This window comes from Schistocerca nitens, chromosome 6, assembly GCF_023898315.1.
Source record: "Schistocerca nitens isolate TAMUIC-IGC-003100 chromosome 6, iqSchNite1.1, whole genome shotgun sequence".
NCBI classification, from domain to species: Eukaryota; Metazoa; Arthropoda; class Insecta; order Orthoptera; family Acrididae; genus Schistocerca; species Schistocerca nitens.
In genome coordinates, this window is record NC_064619.1 from 511,617,777 (window position 1) to 511,632,883 (window position 15,107).

The window sequence follows — 15,107 nt, forward strand, 5'->3', positions numbered from 1 at the left end:
ATTCGATGGCCAACACCGCGGTTCCTGGTGTGTCCGCTGTGCCGTGCGTGTGATCATTGCTTGTACAGCCCTCTCACAGTGTCCGGAGCAAGTATGGTGGGTCTGACACACCGGTGTCAATGTGTTCTTTTTTCCATTTCCAGGAGTGTATATCCACATAATGAAACAGTGTAAACTCTGGGTTGCAATAACAACATTATTAGGAAGGACAGATTGCTACTCACCATAAAGATGATCCACAGTGTCACAGACAGGCACAACAAAAAGACTGTCACACATATAACCTAATATTGTCATTATCTCCACATAATGCAACATGCAATCTCCTTCATTGTCTTCTTCTTGGCTTCTAAGGAGTTGAAAGCTCCTGTGCCAATCTCAAACATTGCCTGCAAATGCTTCTATCTTGTGCTACTTCTAGCCAATTACTTATGACCATAATGTTGCATATTATTTGAATTTCATTTACTCATGTGCTCCTGAGCCTCCTACTTGATCTTTTGCCAAAAGATTTTTCCATGAATATTCTTGAAAAAACTTGATCCCTTTTCATTCTCATTGAATGGCCTGCCCATTGCAGTCTTCTCGAATTTGTTGCGCTCATTATTGTTGCTTGTTCTGATACCATGTAGATTTTTTGTGTTGAGTCTTCTCTTCAAACTTTGTGATTCATTATCATAATATGGACCAAAAGTTTTCCTATAAACTTTGTTCACAAATAGTTGTAACTTCCCTCTTAGTTAAACACCTGGTTCTCATCTGTAGGCTAGAACTGGTCTGATTATTGTGTTATATAGCTCCATTTTAGTTTTCCTTGTTAGTAATGTAGAAGTTTTTGTATGAAATAGTAGGCTTTACTGCAGTTTCATTTTCACATCTACCTGTCTCTGATTTTGTTCCTCTATCACTGCATCCAGAAATTTGAACTGTTCAGTTCATTCAGATTTATGTTTGCTGATTATTAGATGTATTGGTTGGCTTGTTCATCTCTACATCTTTGACCCATCATGTATTTTATTTTCTGATAATTTATTTTTAGGCCAAACTTGTATGCTTCTTCTGTGAGCTCCACAAATAACTGTTTAATCTCTTATTTCACTTTTTCCAATAAGCACTATGCCATCTACATACACTAAAACCTTTACCGAGCGAGGTGGCGCAGTGGTTAGACACTGGACTCGCATTCGGGAGGACGACGGTTCAATCCCGTCTCCAGCCATCCTGATTTAGGTTTTCCGTGATTTCCCTAAATTGTTTCCGGCAAATGCCGGGATGGTTCCTTTCAAAGGGCACGGCCGATTTCCTTCCCAATCCTTCCCTACCCCGAGCTAGCGCTCCATCTCTAATGACCTCGTTGTCGACGGGACGTTAAACAACACTAACCTAACCTAACTAAAACCTTAATTTCATTTCTTAGGAGGATCCCAGCAGCCACTAGTTCTAGTTTCCTCAAAACTCTCCCCAGTGCTAGATTAAAGAGAAGAGGGACAGGGCATCTCCCTGTCTTAGTCCAGTTTCATTTTTTAAATGATCAGATTTTACTGCATGTAGCAAAACCTTGCTTATATTATCACCCATATACATTTTATAAAGATTTGTAAGTTTAATTGGAAATCCCAAGTCCATTAAGCTTTCATAAAACTGATGAACAAGTAATTTTTTGTTTTCATTCCCACAGTTTTTCATTTATTGTTTTGGAAAAAATGATTTATTTCTGCAAAAGAAATTTTGATAATACCCAATTATATTTCCTGGATACAATCAGAAGCAGTTTAGCAATAAACAGGATAGAATCTTATAGGCTGTGTTAACTAATGATATTCTCCTACATTTACTGAAGTCTTCCCTGTCTCCTTTTTTATTTATCAGGACTAATAACGATTCTTTCCATTCTGTTGGTATGGTCTCAGTTTTCCAGATTACCTATATCAGGTCAAACAAATATCTATCCAGGGGTTCTCCTCCATATTTTAGTATCTCAGCTGGAGTCCCAAGACTTTGAGTTGCTTTGCCTTTTTTTTAGGGCTGCTGATGGAATTTGTTGATTCTGGGTCAAAACAACTCAGTTTATTGACAAAATATTCCTTGCTCATTGAAAAAATTTTACACTGTTCAGTAATTTCTTACAATTTATTTTATTATCCTGCTATCCTGCATTTCTCTAATTAAGTCCTATTTCAGATTTGTCATTTGCCTGTAGCCATTTCATGCATAGTTTCAGAATCTCGTTGCAGGTACCTCACATTCTTGATCAAACCATTTCTTCCTACCATAAGTTTTTAGGATGCAAAACAGAGCTCTAAGAATAATTTTTGGCCTTAAGAAGATGGAGTTCTTTAAGTCTCATTTTACTGAGCTTATTGTTCTGTATGTTCCAAGCTTCTTCGTTTATGAAACTATCTTGTTCACTAGAGACTATTTCTTGAAAACAGGCAATCTACTACAAAAAAAGTACACAACTATTGTACCAGGGGGAAATCAAATATTCACCAAAAATATCACAGAACTACAGCATATCAGAGGAGCATAATTAACATTGGCATAACTACGCAATAAGATACTGGAGGAAATAAAAATTGTTGTGTATCCAAAATTTAAATTTGTACTAAAAGCATTTATAATAAAGCACCATTTCTATTACATAAAATAATTTCTGAATATGTAACAAAAAATTACTTAAAAATTAAATTGTAAGCATATGTAGTTAATTTTAATTTGCTACTATTTGAATAAGACTACGTATACTTCAACTTTCCTACAACCTGTTCAATATCACTTGTACAGGTTGTGCTGTATGTTTAACTGGACCAATAAAAAACAATCAATCAGTCAATCACTTGCAGCTGTGAGGATGACTTTTTTCATTCCATTCCAGCACTCATTACCGATCATTTTATGATTTTCTCCCGTGCTACTTAGAACCTCAAATTGGTTTGAAACTTCAACTTCATATTTTAGTATTTATTGTATTCCTATTAAACAAGGGAAATTCCAGGATGGAGTAATGACAATATTATGAAAAGGATAGAAACTTACCATACAGCGGAGATATTGAGTGCAGACAGGTACAACAAAAAGACTACTAACACATACGTTTTTGGCCAGAAGGCCTTCTTCTGAAATAAACAACATACGCACACAAATGCAAATCACATGCATATGACCACAGTCTCTGGCTGGCAAGGCCAGACTGTGAGCAACTGGGCATGACAGCAAAAGCAATCAGGGTGTTGGTGGTAAAGAGGAGGCTGGGGCAGGGAGAGCAGAGTACAGGTGAGGACAGTAAAGTGCTGAAGTGCTGTTTGTGGGAGCATACAGGGCTGAGGTGTAGAGAGGGTAGAGCAGCAAGGTACAGTTGGAAGGTTAGGTGAAGGGTGGGGAGGGGAGAAGGAGAGAAATAAAAAGACTGTGAGTGTGCTTGTGGAATAGGAGGCTGTGTAGTGCTGGAGTGCAAACAGAGAAGGGCATAGGTGGGTGAAGGACAATGACTAATGAAAGTTGAGGCTAGGAGGGTTATGGAAATGTAGAATATATTGCAGGGAGAGATCCCACTGACATAATTCAGAAAAGCTGGTGTTGGTAGGAAGGATCCATAGGCCGTGAAGCTGTCATTAAAATGAAGAATGTTGTGTTGGGCAGTGTGCTCAGCAACTGGGTGGTGCAGCTGTTTCTTGGCCACAGTTTGTCATCAGCCATTCAAGCAGATAGACAGCTTGTTGGCTGTCATGCCCATTAGGAATGAAGCATAGTGCTTGCAGCTTAGCTTGTAGATAACATGAGTGGTTTCACAGGTAGCCCTGTCTTTGATGGGATGGGTGATGTTTGTGATTGGACTGGAGTAGGTAGTGGTAGAGACGATGTATGGGACAGATCTTGAAGGTAGATGTAATACAGAGATATGAACCATGAGGCTAGGCGTTGGGAGCAGAGGTTGTGTAGGGATGGAAGAGGACATAATGGAGTTTTGATGGATGGTGGAATACCAGTGTGGGAGGGTGTCAGAGATAGTACAAATCCTGGCAGAGAATGAGATTCAGTTGCTCCAGTCCTTCATGGTACTGAGTCAAGAGGGGAATGCTCCTCTGTGGCTGGACAATGGGACTTTGGAAGGTGGGGGTGATTGGAGAGGTAAGGCATTGGAGATTGGTTTTTGTAGGGGGTTGGAGGGTTATTATGATCTGTGAAGGCCTCAGTGAGACCCTTGATATATCGAGAGGGACTGTTCATCACTACAGATGTCAAGACCATGGGTGGCTAGGCCATATCAAAATGATTTATTGGTGTGGAATGAGTGGCAACTGTCAAAGTGGAGGTGTTACTAATGGTTGGTAGGTTTGATATGAACAGAGGTACTGATGTAGCCATCTTCAAGATGGAGGTCAACATCAAAGATGGTGGCTTATTGGGTTGAGGAGAACCAGGTGAAGCAAATGGGGGAGAAGGTGTTGAGATTATGGAGGAATGTAGATTGTGTGTCTTCACCCTCAATCAACATCAAAAAGACATCATCAGTGAATCTGAACCACGTGCTTTGGAATTCTGGTTGGCTGGAAGGATTCCTCTAGATGACCCAAGAATAGGTTGGCACAGAATGGTATTATGTCAGTGCCCATTGCTGTACCCGAGATAAGCCGGCCGAAGTGGCCGTGCGGTTAAAGGCGCTGCACTCTGGAACCGCAAGACCGCTACGGTCGCAGGTTCGAATCCTGCCTCGGGCATGCATGTTTGTGATGTCCTTAGGTTAGTTAGGTTTAACTAGTTCTAAGATCTAGGGGACTAATGACCTCAGCAGTTGAGTCCCATAGTGCTCAGAGCCATTTGAACCATTTTTTTTGTACCCGAGATTTGTTTGTATGTGATGCCTTCAAAGCAAAGTTAACTGTGGTTCAGGATGTGGTTGGTCATGATGACAAGGAAGCAGGAAGGTGGTTGTAAGTTTGGAATTTGTTGGGTGTTGGGAAAGGTAGTGTTCAATAGTGGCTACGCCAAAGGCATTAGGGATGTTAGTGTAAAGGGAGGTGGCATCAATAGTGACGAACTGGGCCCATATAGTAAAGAAACAGTAACTGTGGTGAGTCAGTGAAGGAAGTGATTGGTATCTTTTGTATAGGAGGGTATGTTGCAAGTAATAGGCTGAAGGTGTTGGTATATGAGAGCAGAGATTCCCTCAGTGGGACATAGTAACCAGCCCCAATGGGGCATCCTGGATGGTTGGGTTTATGGACTTTAGGAAGCATGTAGAAGGTAGGAGTGTTGGGAGTGGTAAGGGTGAGATAGACTCTAGGGAGAGGTTCTGGGATGGACCCAACAATTTGAAGAGAGACTGGAGATCCTGCGGGATTTCTGGAATGAGATCACTGTGACAGGGTTTGCAGGTGGCTGAATCTGACAGTTGGCAGAGTCCTTTTGCCAGGTAACCCTTGTGGTCCAAGACAACAGTTTGTAAAAGAACACCATCCTCCAACATTGTCTTTATTCAACAGAAGTTATCGATACCAAAAATACTTTCTACCTTTTAAACAGGTCAATATTATCTCCACTGTTTTCTAAAAGAATTTCATATGATTTTGTACACAATATGGTATATTTCAGGCTAAAATGTATAAAAATAAATTACTTTATTTTCTTTGTTACAATTGATATGTAGTTACTCTGTATAAACAGTTAAAATTACTCTTCTTTTAGAAATATTTGAAATTATGAAATATCTGGCACACTTAAAACTGCTATTATTAATTGCACAATCTGACAATATTTATAAAATTTATTTCTGGATTCGTTTATAAGATAATGATATAACTTGGTGAAGATTCTTCTTTTGTTGAGAAAGTTTGTAAACTCTTTGAAATATTGTTAGTACCACACAATGAAGTAGTAGGAGGCACGACTGATGTGATCAGACGTGTTTTCAATTTTGCCAGTAACAATGTAATTTTTTATTTAAAAATGGAGATAGAAAAAACTGTGTGCTATAGAAAAATGAGAGATCATAAAAATTACAGAAACAGAAACTATGGAATAGGCACCTGCCCAGTTAGCCATGCAGTCTAACCCACTGCTTTCCGGGCAGGAAGACAAGCTGATGGATTAGTGTCAAGGTCCAGTGTTCCAGCCAGTCTGTGGATGTTTTTTTTTAAGATGGTTTGCCCATCTGCCTCGGCAAATGTGGGCTGGTTCCCCTTATTCCGCCTCAGTTACACTATGCTGATGATTGCTGCACAAACACTGTCTTCACGTACGTGTACACCATAATTACTCTACCATGCATACATTGGCATTATACTCGTCTGGTGTGAGATGTTCCCAGGAGGCGGGGCAGGGGGAGGTGGTGTCCACTAGGAGCTGAACTGCACAATAACCCTGGTTTTAGTGGGGGGTGGCGGTGGGGTGTGTGGACTGCTGTAGCCTGTTGTGGGATTGTGAACCACTGAGGGCTACAGCGGGGACAATGCCTTTCCATCATTTCTAGGTCCCCAGTTCCATATAATACAATACGGAGCAGGCTTAGTTCAGAATTATCATGTCATTTGGGACATACAATGCCAAAAATTTCAGCCTCAAGAATCAACTCCTAGACATGACGAACTGGAGCCAACTATGAGAAAAGAAGTTAAGTAAAAAAGTTTATTTGTAAATCTTACTTCTCACAAAACTTATTAAAAGAAATTAATTAGGAAATGAGTGACAATCAACATGTGATGTGAGGGAGGATAGGATTGGTGGCATCTTCCGGGAACAGTTGACTGATAATGAAGTTTTGTCTGTTGCAGAAGAAGAGACAGTGATTTGTGCAATTTGCAGTTTGAATATAAATGAATTTTCGATCACACGAAGAAAAAAGACCAAGGACAGCCCAACAAAGTCGTATCAACAGTGACGAGGTATTACCAACAATGACGGACTGGATCAATTGAAAGAGGACTTAACAACTAAGATGAGAAACATCAAAAAGAAAAGATAAGTACAAACTATTTGTGAAATTAATTTGTTTGTGGACTCATGTGATTGTTAACAAAATGAATTGAGATGGGGGTAGTAGCAATGCAGAAGTGAAAGCTGTGTGACCCAGTCACCACAGGTTTGAGCCAAGTGAAAGCATAGTTGGCAAAGAAACAGTAAAAACTGATATTCTGCAGTTAATTTTGGCAGAGCTAGAGAAAATGAAGATAGAAAATAATAGCAAATTTAGTGCAGTTAATTAGCAGTTAACTGAAATAAGGACAGACAGTGATAGCAAATTTACTCCACTACAAGGACAATTAAAAGACCTAAAATCTGAAAACAATAGTAAAATGGATAGGGTACAATACCAAACAGACCAATTTAGTAATCAGTTTTTGGAGTTAAAAAATGGGTTGACAGGGGGGTTAAAACGAGTGAATGAAAAAGCTGATGTCTTAGAAAATAAATTTATTGTTTTGGAGAATGAGTTCATTGTCATATCTGTAAAACAGATAAAGAATGCTAATGACATCAGAGTTGAACAGATGGCCAAAGCAGAAAAAATGGAGCAGAACTTTAGTAGTTTGGATCAAAAAATTTTAAATGTTGAAAACAATATACAAACTAATGTAAATGTCTTAGATCAAAAAATTTCAGCAGTTCAGGTAAACAGTATTCACAAAAAACTGTCTTCAAACAATGGCATTGTGTGGTCCAACATTCCTATGAAAAGTTTTCCATCAGGCTATGTACATCCAGTGTAATATCTACACCACTGTTGTCTTGGGTAACTTTAAATTGTAAGTCAATGGGAACATATCAAAGTTAAAAAAAAAAAAAAAAAAAAAAAAAAAAAATATATAAATTTTGGTCAGAAGCTGAACAGGGGAAAATAAAAAGTGAATTTCTGTATGATCCTAACTAAAGGAATATGGATGGTACTCTGAAAGAGTTTTGCAAGAACCAACTTAAGAAATTAACACACCTTGACAAACCATTTAATGAAATGACATTGACTGATGCACTCAAAAGGAGATTACCAGAAAGATTGCAGTGGGATTTAGTACGTGGACCTGATGATTGTCTTGAACAATTTTTACGATATGTTGACAGGCTGGATAGGGCAGCAGAAAGAGGTATGTATCATAATAATCGAAATGACAGAGATCACAATGGTAATAACTACAGAAACAGGGATAATGGCAACTCCTATCAGGGTCAAAATGTTAAGAGAGACAGAAATTTTGAACATCAGCAGAATAGGAATAATGGGAATAACCATGGGCAATTTAATAGAAGAAACAATCATAGAGGTGACTATTCAGGAAATGGCGGTCGGCCACAGTGAAGGTCCACAGTTTTGGAGTGAGGAAGCACAACAAGCACAGGATCCCTAATTTACTCTTGCAACTAGACAATAATAACAATGTTAATGGAAATGGAAATGCTGTGTGGCTAGGGCCTCCCGTCAGGTAGACCATTCGCCTGATGCAAGTCTTTCGAGTTGACACCATGTCGGTGACCTGCGTATCAATGAGGATGAAATGATTATGATAAAGATAACACAACACCCAGTCCCTGAGTGGAGAAAATCTCCTACCCAGCTGGGAATTGAACCCGGGCTGTTAGGTATGACATTCCATTGTGCTGACCACTCAGCTACCAGGGGCGGACACAATGTTGATGATATGACACAGGTATTTGAAATTGAACAGAAGAAATATCAGATTTCTCATTTGTGTTTTGATCAAGAGTTTTGGGATACTATGTTTAATTATGGTGATGTAGGTGCTAATCACAAACCAGAATGTGAGAGTAATGAGAATTTTGATGTAGTATCCACTAATGATTTCTTCTCTTTGTCAGAAAACAGTGTTATCAACGTATGTAAAACAGGCGATGACTTATTGGATCTGTATTAGGTGGTATATTTGAAACAGGTGTGAATGAGAGCTGTGAAATGACTGAGGTTGGTAAGTCTGAGACTGATAGCTTATTGTAAATGAATGTAAATGAGGTAAGTAACTTTGATGAGATGAGACTTGTGTTGCTAATGATGTTGCTGATGACATAATTTTGGAAGAATATGATGATGATAATGATGATAAGTATCAGATATTTGTGGAGTTTAAGAATAACAAAGTTACAGAGTTATTAGTGAATGATGTTGACAATACAGGTAAGGCAAATAATGTACGTGATGATGTAAGTGAGAGTCGTGGCATACAAGTCCAGTCAAAGCAGTTTTTCATTAATGTCATGCAGAGTAATGGTCCAAACAGTAAAGGTCAATTATCTGTAAGTGTAGAGAATAAAGGTGAAAACTTTTTAAAGTTTGTTTGGGAGCAGATTGATGATAACATAGATAAATGTGCATTCTGGGATAAGTTAGCTGTGGTTAGAAAAATTTGTATCCAGATTGGTGGAATGAAGTAAAAGAAGATCTAAGCAGGAAGTGTAATTTTGACAGTAATATGTTTTGTGTTCCTTCTGTAATAAGTAAAGTTAGTTGTGCTATGGAATCCATCTGTTGTGTTCAGTCGTTACCTGACAACATGAGTAACCAAAGTAATACTATGATATCAGTTAAGTTGATAAATCCCAGCAAAAACAGTGTGAATGTAGAATTTGATGAAATTAAAATTGATCTTTTACATGAGGTGTCTAATAACAGAGATGACGATTCAGATTTTGTGTGTCCATGCATTAAGATTAAGATTGACCAGTGAGAAGGGAACTGTTTGATTGATACAGGTAGCCCAATTTGTGGTATATCTGAGCAATTTAGAGACAAGATCCAGTATAGTAAGAATTTTGTGGAAATGTCCATTGCACCTGTAAAGATAAGAGGAGCTACTGGTAAGCAAAACAAGTAGGTAAAATGTTAAGTACTTTTAACATTTAGTATAGAAGACAAAACCTTTGAACATGGATGCTTAATGACCCCTAGAGTAGAAGAAAATATACACTAAATTTGTAGATTCATAAGACTATATAATTGTGTTTTGATTGTCAGGAATGTAATATGTAAGATGATGCAAATTTAAAGTTCCATCTTATCTACTGACTGAGTTTCAATCTATTTGCAGATTCATACGACTATATAATTGTGTTTTGTTTGTTATGAATTTAGTATGTAGGATGATGTGATTTCTAAAGTTTTGTCTTATCTATTGACTGAGTTAAAATCTATGATACACTATATAATTATGTTTTGTAATAGATTTGTACTTTAGTGTTTGATACATATGCCATGACACTAAATGAACAAATCTTTTTACAATTTTGAAATGTAGCTATGTTCATAATTTATACTGTAAAAAATTAGGAACAGTATCTTAGTATATCTGTGTGTATCACATTGTTAGTTCATTTATTTGTTGCATTTAACTCTGTTTGTTAAAGTTTCGCATGTGAACACTTTCTAATCTCACCTGACATAAATCCTACAAAATTGCATTTGGAATATAAATAGAGAGAGCATCTGCCAAGTAATGTGAAGAAGGTATCGAACGGCATATTTAGAATACAAAATAATGTTCCAGGATATGATGTGAATGCTAGATAGGAAGTTACCTATCTATTGGAGCATCTGATAATAACTCTAGGGAGGAAACTGAAAGATGTGGTCAGATTCACTGCCCACACTGCTGTATGACTGTACCCTGCTGGACCACTCTACTTACAAGAGATCATAGGTGATGGGTAATGTACTCAAGCATCTATCAACTACATCAGTGTTCCAACTGTGGTTTGTAAAATATTAGTCAAGACTGCCAAAGACGGTGTAATTTCACTTAAATGTTTTTTTTTTTTTTTTTTTTTTTTTTTTTAAGTAGGGGGACTGACTTCTGTATAAATTATGTAACTTTAAATCAGTATGTATTTTTTTATCATCTGTAACTGAATTTTCTAGGTCTTTAAGTATGTAGGTTAGATTGTATGGACAGTTATCAAATAGTGTGGAAGACATTTACTAGTACAGACAACATAACAAGCTGTATACAAGTCTACTTTCATACACTGATTTTGGTCCTCCAGCTACTTGATTATGTCATCATTCAAAGCTAACTGTGACTCTGTTTACCTACTGAACTGTTGACTGAGGCTAGACGCTTCTTACAATTACTCTTTGCATATGATTGAACTTACTGATATGATTATGAGATTTATTCATTTTGTTGTGTTGAAACATCTTTGCTGGTTTGTACCTGGTGTGGGTTGGATTCACGGTCGGTCCCCACATCGTAAGCTTAGGTCCTAATATTTTTTCATTATTTTGTCCTTTCATGAGTCAACATATTCTTAAATACTGTGGTTTATTCGGATGATTGATTTTGTACTATATTACAACTCAAGGTTGAGTATATTCTTCTGGTCTGTACCCGTTGTTTTTCTAGTTGCTCACTCATCGTACAATTAGGCTCTGAAATTTTTGTCTTCTCTTCTGAAGATTTTGAAGGTGTGATTGTATGGCTGTAAACTTACAGTTTGTAGTTCTAGTAATTTACCTTGTCTTTGTATTTGTATTATTTTTCTTGTGACAGTATGTTCCACAGATTTGAAAATCTGAATGCCATATCCTGCTTATGTATAGATTATGGCTTGAATAGTAGATATTTTTCTTATGTTTTCTGTAATATAGGCAATGGCCTTGCCGCAGTGGTAACACCGGTTCCTGTCAGATCATCGAAGTTAAGTGCTGTGGGGCTGGGCTAGCATGTAGATGGGTGACCATCTGGTCTGCCGAGTGCTGTTGGCAAGTAAGGTGCACTCGGCCCTTGTGATGCAAACTGAGGTGCTGCTTGCTTGAGAAGTAGTGGCTCTGGTCTTGTAAAGTGACATACAGCTGGGAGAATTGTGTGCTGATCACATGCCCCTCCATATCTGCATCCAGTGATGCCTGTGGGCTGAGGATGACACGGTGGCCACTCAATACCGTTGGGCTTTCCAGGGCCTGTTCAGGCAGAGTTTAGTTTTAGTTTAATTTCTGTAATATGTTATGTATCAGATACTTCTATCCATCTGTATCCTATCTTTTTGGCATCATTTTGTACACCATTTGGTAAACCTTACAGTCTGTCAAAAATATTGTAAACACATTGTTTCCAAATATTGTGAAGGGGATATTGTAAAGGGACATCCTCCTCTAACACTGCCTTTATTCAACAGAAGTTATCGATACCAAAAATACTTTCTACCTTTTAAACAGTTTAATATTACCTCAGCTGTTTTTCTAAAAGAATTTCATATGATTTCGTACACAATGTGGTATATTTCAGGCTAAAAATGTATAAAAATAAATCACTTTATTTTATTTATTATGATCAATATGTACTAACTCTGTATGTACGGTTAAAATTGCTCTGCTTTTATAAATATTTGAAATTGCAAAATATCTAGCACGCTTAAAATTCCTATTATTAATTGCACAATCTGACAACACTTATTAAATTTATTTCTGGATTCATTTACAAGATAATGATATAACTTGGTGAAGAGTCTTATTTTGTCAAGAAAGTTTGTAAATTCTTTGAAATATTGTTAGTACTGCAGAATGAAGTAGTAGTGGGCATGCCTCTGGTGTGACTGGAAGCGTTTTTAATTTTGACAATAACAATTGAATTTTTGATTTAAAAGTCAGTGTGATATAGAAAAATGTGAGATAATAAAAATTACAGAAACAGAAACTACAGAGTAGGCTTAGTGTAGACTCATCATGTCATTTGGAACCTACAATGTCAAAAATTTCAGCCTCGAGAATCAACTCCTAGACTTGATGAACTATAGCCAACTATGAGAAAAGAAGATAAGTAAAAAAGTTTATTTGTTAATCTTACTCTTCTCAAAGCTTATTAAAAGAAATTAATTAGGAAATGAGTGACAATCAACAGGTAGGAGGGAGGGTATGATTACAAATTGTAGAGGATTTGTCAGTGGGTAGATTATAAGACCAGGATCAGATTTTATGTTTCAGATTGTGGTTCTTTCTGCAGGTCTAAGGTTAGCTTGCATGTTGAGGGATTTGGGGAATGATGGTGAGGCAAGGTTCAAGGTTAAGGATTTATGGAACAGAGGGTGATTTAGGAGCAGTGGGGGTGGATCATGATTGGAAGGAGGAATGAACTGAGTCAGGCAGAGTTCAACATTGGTCTTTGGTTAAGTCTGATTGGTAGGTCTAACCTCCAAACTGCACCTAGCTGCTCTACCCTCTCTCCACCTCAACCGAAGTACGCTCTCACAAAGAGCACTTAACATTCCCCACCTGTACCCTGCTCTCCCTCCCCATCCCTGCCCCAGTCTCCTCCTTACCACCAGCATCCAGATTCCTTCTCCCATCAAGCACAGTTGCTTGCAGTCTGGTCTTGGCAGCCAGAGACAGTGGTCATGTGTGCATGAGCTGCATTTGCATGAATGTCTGTGTGCATATTTTCTATTTCAGAATAAGGCCTTCTGGCCAAAAGCTTACATGTTTAGTAGCCTTTTTGTTGTGCCTATCTGTGACTCAACATCGCTGCTATATGGTGAGCAGCAATCTATCTTTTTCATAATGTTGTGTTCTTAATATATTTTCCAGATAAAATTTGCTCACGTTTCGAGGTCTAATTTTCATTTTAGATGCCGCCTTCAACTTGACTGCCATTCTACTTAGTAATTGATTGTGGTCTGACCCCTTAGCTGATATATACCATGACTCCTTCCACACATGGCCCTGTCTTTCATTGGATGGGAGATGCCTGTCACTAAACGGTGGTAGTAGGTGGTGGGTGGATGTATGAGACAAGTTTTGTGCCTGGGTTGACCATAAGGGAATGACTCATGGGATGCAGGATAGGAGTAGGGATGGACAAGAGTATTCTGTAGGATGCATGGGCAATGGAACACTACTTTGGGTGATGTGGATAGAATTTTGGGTAGGATATCCCTCATCTGAGGGCATGGTGAAAGGTAGTCAGAGTCCTGATGATGGGTGTGGTTGAAATTTTCAAGGCCAGGATGAAACATGGTGTTAGAGGAGTGCTGGTCGGTGGTTTGTTAACAACAGCATTATTGGTGTCAGAGGAGGAGATGGCATGAGAGGTCTGTTTATGGATGAGCTGAAGAGGACACTGTCTCTCAAAAAAAGCTCTGATAAGGTTATGAGTACATTTCAACAACTTGAGCTTGGGGAGGGGAGGGGGGAGGGGTTGGACAGTGAGGCACTATGAAGGAGTTTCCCAAATGAGACAGATTTTGGTAGATGTAATGTACATGTACACAAGCAAATGATTTCAATTTCAGAAGAAATGAATGTTTTATTCAAGAAAAAGAACTTAACAAATTGAAGAAGTCAATAATATGTTGGTCCACATCTGGCCCTCATGCAAGCAGCTTGGCACTGATTCACAGAGTTGTTGGATGGCATCGCGATGAGGGATATTGTGCCAAATTCTGTCCACTTGGCATGTTAAATTGTCAAAATCCTGAGCTGACTGGAGGACCCTACCCATAATGCTTCCAAACATTATCAATTGGGGAGCAATCCAGTGACACTGACTGCTGAAGTCAGGTTTGGAAAGCATGAAGACAAGCAGTAGAAACTCTCACCTTGTGCATGTGGGCATTATCTTGCTGAAATGTAAGCCCAGGATGGTTTGCCATGAAGGAGAACAAAACAAGGCATAGAATATCATTGACATACTGCTGTGCTGTAATGATGCTGCAGATGACAACCAAAGGGATCCTGCTATGAAAAGAAATGGCACCCCAGACCATCACTCGGTTGTTGGGCCATATAGCATGTGACAGTCAGGTTGGTATCCCACTGCTCTCTAGAGCATCTCCAGACTTGTCTCTGGCCTGGATTCTCATTGACTGAAGTTGAATGTCTTCAGTGATGAGTCTCGCTTCAAATTGAGCCCCGATGTCCATTGAAGATGTGTCTGGAGATGACCCACACAGTGATGGGATAAAACCTGACTGTCTCCTGCCATACAGCCTGAAAACCAGCAGTGATGGTTTGAGGTGCCATTTAATTTCATAGTAGGAATCCTTTGGTTGTCATCCATGGCACTCTTACAGCACAGCAGTACATTAACAATATTCTATGCCTCATTTCGTTGTCCTACATAGAAAACCATCCTGGGTTTAATTTTCACCAAGATAATGCCCTCTCCCAAAGGTGA